This window comes from Elephas maximus, chromosome 15 (assembly GCF_024166365.1).
Source record: "Elephas maximus indicus isolate mEleMax1 chromosome 15, mEleMax1 primary haplotype, whole genome shotgun sequence".
In the NCBI taxonomy this organism is placed as follows: domain Eukaryota; kingdom Metazoa; phylum Chordata; class Mammalia; order Proboscidea; family Elephantidae; genus Elephas; species Elephas maximus.
The window spans coordinates 50866492-50872580 of NC_064833.1; positions in this window are offsets into that span (position 1 = coordinate 50866492).

Genomic DNA, 6089 nt, shown 5'->3' on the forward strand with positions numbered 1-6089 from the left:
GCGTAGAGATGACGTAAAAGGAATCCTTTTTGAAGTCCGCTGTATTTCCTTCCGTGCTTTAGAAGAGTTAGTTTAATCTTGGTGCTGGGCCCCCGTTGCTACGTAGACCTATTGAAAAGGTAAGAAAGAAAAAAAAACATTTTAATAAAACTGTCTATAATTATTAATAGCAGCTCGTTATCAGTAAGTTTTACATAGAGATAAGTGTTACAGACAAAAATACAATTAATCAAACTGCAGCAAATTAAGTTCTGGTTATTACTGTTTTCAAGGTCGTAATACCACAGTTCTGAAGAAACGAACAAAGCTAAGTAATTGAGAAAATACCGTCTCATGAAATGGATATAGCACTGAAAACCGAGGTTTTAAGAATGTTTCTTGCAGTATACGACCTTAAAGAGGAATGGGCAGTGATACAGAGGAAACAAAGCACACGAAAAATGTCATGAAGTTGAAAGTTATAACTGATAAGATTCTTGAAATGAAAATTATGAAGGAGACTATAAGAATGAGCAAGTTGGCTGGGGCGCAAAATTTAATTACTAAAGTGGACATGAAACAAATTCTCACAGAATGCGGAGAAAAAGGGATAAGAAATTTAGATAAGGAAACAGAAGAGAGACCTGGAGGGCCGATTCAGGAGATGCAATCTGTGCACAGTAGGAATACCTGAAACAAGACAAAGCAAATGGAACTGCTGCACTAATTAAGGAAGTGATGGAAGAAAATTTTCCCGAGTTGAAAAACGAACTAAACATGCAAATGGAAAAAACTCACGGGATACCTTTAGAGTTAATGAAAAGAAAGCATGCAAAAATATTCTGGTGACGTTTTTAAATTTGAAGGATAAAGAAAAAATGTTATGTATGCAGAGAAAACACATTACCTGTAAAGGAGCAAAAATCAGGCTGACCTTAGAGTTTCCTCAGGCCACACCAAATGTTGAAGATAATGGAATAAAAGCTACAGAGTTTTAAGGGAAAATGATTTTTAGCCAGGAATTATGTGACCCTGCAAAATTATTTCTGTACAAAGGCAACAGGAAGACATTTCAGATAAGCAGCGGTGAAGAAAGTTTACCACTCAGGTACTGTCCCTGAAAAATTTGCTGGAAGATATACTGCAGCCAGGAGAGAGCATGAATTAAAATAACTCAAGAGTAGAGAGACAATTGTATGAAAGAATTAACGGTAAGCATTAAAACTAGTTAAGTGCCGTTAAGTCTGTCTGTTGTAGTGGAGTCAGTTCAGACTTAGGGCGACCCCATTATTACTGAGTAGCACTACTCCGTAGGGTTTTTTTGGCTGTAATCTTTATAGAAGCAGATCACCAGGCCTTTAAATTGTTATATGTAAGATTTAAAATAGTGCAATCAGATATGTAAGCTGGGTCTAAAATTTCAGTTTATATCATTTTAAGCTGTGAAAGGGGCATGCTAAATGTTCAGTATATAGGACAAATAAATAGGGTTTGTTTTTAGTATGTAATACTGTAGATAAAGATATACAAGTTCTTGAGCTAAACATAAGTAAAATAAATGGGCTTTGTCATTATAGACAGGACAAGTAACATAAAAATATTAATTTAACAATAAGACAGCAGTAGTTTTAGATATAGTTTCATTTCCCTATTTTTAATTATACAGAAAAATAAGTTTGCCTTTATGTTAAAACTGATAGTGTAAAAACTTTCCAAACCACTGGTTGGGGACGGGTAGAAAAATCTTGTTTTGTGTACATCTTGCCTATGAGAATTCAACAGTTACTGCTCCATTTGGGAGTTCCTTATAAGTAAATTTTACAGGTAAGTGTTACAGACAAAAATAGAATCTATACATTCTAATTTTTCAAATGAAGGAAACAGCACAAGAAAAACAAAGAAGCATTAAAATTAGCATAAAATAAACTGACAGAAAACAGATGAGTCGTCACACTCATGAATTGATTAAATACCTACATTAAAAAAATTCCACTTAGGTCAAAAATCAGTCTTGAACCCCAGATACACACATTTGTATTAAACAAAGTATATAAGAATTTTAAAGTAACGGAGACCATAAACTAGAGAAATAGAAATAGGGAACAACTTTTTTATTATTATTATTATTATTATTATTGTGCTTTAAGTGAAAGTTTACTAATCAAGTTAGTCTCTCACACAAAAACTTACATGCACCTTGCTACATACTCCCAATTGCTCTCCCCCTAATGAGACAGCCCACTCCCTCCCTCCACTCTCTCTTTTCATGTCCATTTTGCCAGCTTCTAACCACCTCTACCCTCTCATCTCCCCTCCAGGCAGGAGATGCCAACATAGTCGCAAGTGTCCACCTGATACAAGAAGCTCACTCCTCACTAACATCCCTCTACATCCCCTTGTCCAGTCCAATCCCTGTCTGAAGAGTTGGCTTTGGGAATGGTTCCTGTCCTGGGCCAACAGAAGGTCTGGGGGCGATGACCACCTGGGTCCTTCTAGTTTCAGTCAGACCGTTAAGTCTGGTCTTTTTATGAGAATTTGAGGTCTGCATCCCACTGCTCTCCTGCTCCCTCAGGGGTTCTCTGCTGTGTTGCCTGTAAGGGCAGTCATCAGTTGTTATCTGGGCACCATCTAGTTCTTCTGGTCTCAGGCTGATGTAGTCTCTGGTTCATGTGGCCCTTTCTGTCTCTTGGGCTTGTAATCGCCTTGTGTCCTTGGTGTTCTTCATTCTCCTTTGATCCAGGTGGGTTGAGACCAGTTGATGCATCTTAGATGGCCACTTGCTACCATTTAAGACCCCAGACACCACTCTCCAAAGTGGGATGCAGAGTGTTTTCTTAATAGACTTTGTTATGTCAATTGACTTAGATGTCCCCTGAAACCATGGTCCACAAACCCCCGCCCCTGCTACGCTGGCCTTCGAAGCATTCAGTTTATTCAGGAAACTTCTTTGCTTTTGGTTTAGTCCAGTTGTGCTGACCTTGCCTGTATTGTGTGTTGTCTTTCCCATCACCTAAAGTAGTTCTTATGCACTATCCAGTGAATACCCCTCTGCCATCCTCCTTCTCTACCCCCTCTCGTAACCGATAAAGAATATTTTCTTCTCTGTTTAAAATATTTCTCAAGTTCTTATAATAGTGGTCTTATACAATATTTGTCCTTTTGCAACTGACTAATTACACTCAGCATAATGCCTTCCAGATTCCTCTGTGTTATGAAATGTTTCACAGATTTAGCACTGCTCTGTCGATACACAGTATTCCATTGTGAGACTGTACTGTAATTTATTTATCCATTCATCCATTGATGGGTACCTTGGTTGCTTTCATCTTTTTGCTGTTGTAAACAGTGCTGCAGTGAACATGAGTGTGCATATATCTGAGGAACAACACTTTTATTAGACAAAATTGAAGGATTTAATAAGTTATATTCATAAAAAGGTACAGGGTGTAACGTTTAAGAGACTTTATGGTAAATAACATGACATTCATATATAAAATATATGTTCCATATCTTGATTTGGGAGTTGGTTTTACTGAAGTAAAGATAAATCGTTGTATACTTAAAATCAGTGCATTTTTTGCACTTAAAATTCATTGAATAATCCTTCAACAAAAGAGAAGACATTCTGACTTCAGCACATGTGGTCTTTGATAAATCAAGTAAATGATAAGTTCAGAGGTAGTAGTTGTTAGCTGGTGTCATGTCATTCCCAACTCACGGTGACGCCATACGTAACAGAACAGAATGCTGCCTGGTCCTGCGCCATCCCCATGGTGGATTACAGAGCCAGAGGGTTTTCACTGGTTGGGTTTCAGAAGTAGATCACCAGGTCTTTCTTCCTAGTCTGGAAGGTCTGCTGAAACATGTTCAGCATCATAACAACACTCAAGCCTCCACTGACAGACAAGCGGTGGCTGCACATGATGTGCACTGGCCAAGAAACAAGCTGGTCTCCCCGACGGAAGGTGAGAATTCTACCTCTGAACTCTTAACGCCTTCATTGTAAGGACAAAGTGAAGTAATTTCTTATTTGTATGCCAAGGCAGAAAGCTCATTACATCAGATAAGGTACATAAGCAAAAAGACTGTGTCATAGAGGGGAAAGATGAATTTTATTTGTAACATGTTCAACATGATTTGTGAAGGAGACATCTATAGATAAGTCAGAGAGGTATTTGGAAATTCAAGTCCAGAGCCAGAAGACATGTCGAGATTGTTGTTAGCTGTCTTTAAGTCAGCCCCCAACTTATGACGACCCCATGTGTGACAGAGCAGAACTGCTCCATAGGATTTTCTTGGCGGTCATCTCTTCTTATGTGTGTGCTTTAGATGAACATTTACAGCTCAAGTTAATTTCTCATACAAAAATTTTACACATTGTTTTGTGACATTAATTGTAATGCCTACAATGTGACAACACACTCCCCCTTTCCGCCCCAGATTCCCTGTGTCCGTTCAGCCAGTTCCTGTCCCTTCCTGCCATCTCATCCTGCCTCCGGACAGGAGCTGCCTATGTGGTCTCAGGTATCTGAACTAAGAAGCACACTTCTCACATGTGTAATTTTTGTTTTATAGTCCTGTCTATGTCTGAAGAGTGGGCTTTGGGAATGGTTTCAATTCTGGGTTAACAGAGTGTCTGGGTCCCATAGTTTCAGGGGTTCCTCCAGTGTCTGTCAGACTATTAAGTCTGGACTTTTTTTGTGAAGTTGAGTTCTGCTCTGTCCTTTCTCCCAGCTCCATCTGGTCTCTTCATTGTGTTCACTGTCCGGGCGGACATTGGTGGTAGCTGGGCACCATCAGGCTGGCGGAGGGTCTGGTTTATGTGGACCTTTAGTCTCTTGGGCTAATATTTTCCTTGTGTCTTTGGTGTTCTTCATTCTCCTTTGCTCCCAGTGGGTTGGGACAATTGATGCATCTTACATGGCCGCGCACAAACTTTTAAGACCCCAGACGCCACTCACCAAGTGGGATGCAGAATGCTGACTGTAATCTTGACAGAATCAGATCGCCAGGCCTTTTCTTCCACAAAGCTGCCAACTTTGAGGGTAGCAACTGATCACAAACCACTTGTGCAACTTGAACTCCTGATGTCAAAATTGTTATTGTTAGGTGCTTTTGAGTCAGTTTTGACTCATAATGACCCCATGTGATAGAGCAGAATTGCCCCATAGGGTTTTCTAGGCTGTAATCTTTATGGGAGCAGATCACCAAGTCTTTCCTCCCACAGAGCTACTGAGTATGCTCGAACAGCCAAACTTTCGGTTGGCAGCCGTTAGCTTAACCATTACACCATCAGGGCTTCTTTGATGTTGAGATTAGTAATTAGTAATTTAAGTTTGAGTTTTCTCATTAAAGGTAGTACTTGAGACCATGAGAAACCACCCTGAAAAGTATGATAGGAAATAGAAGAAAATAGGGAAGGAATATAAGCATTAAGAAGCACCTATACTTAATGGGCAGGCATTAAAGGTGAATAAAAGATCTAGGTTTATAGTCCCAGTTGAATTAAACATCAGAAATAACGCATTGCAATCAACTCTGTGCTATGAGTGGGTTATAAGGAGCGTGGGATACTTACCTTGGAGCAAGTTTTTTTTTTTTTTTTTTAAATTTATAATTAGCAAACTTACACATTATGGCGCATACATTATTTCTTTGTAGGTTCTAATCTAGTTCATTACTGCACATCTGTAGGATATGTATGCGTTTGTTCAGTGATTGTTTAGTACTTTTTCTTAGGAGCAAACAGTATAGCATCTAAGAAATGATCAATAAATTCAATTTAGTGTGAATAACTTATTGACCATTTATGCTAAGTATAGGGAACAGTTCTAGAGGGTACATTTTTTAAAAAAACAAAAAGTTATATGAAATTAATCTGGAGAATGGCTTAAGTAAGGGTTTGGCAAACTTTTCTGTACAGAAAGACCTAGGTAGTAAATATTTTAGGGTTTGCAGGCCGTGAACAGACTCTGTCACATATTATTTTTTTAAACAGCCTTTTAAAAATGTTAAAACCAATTTTAGCTGGCAGACTGTACCAGCAATTTACTTACCCCTGGCTTAAAGTTACACTTTTCATGTATTCAGAGACAGGAGTCAACTTCATT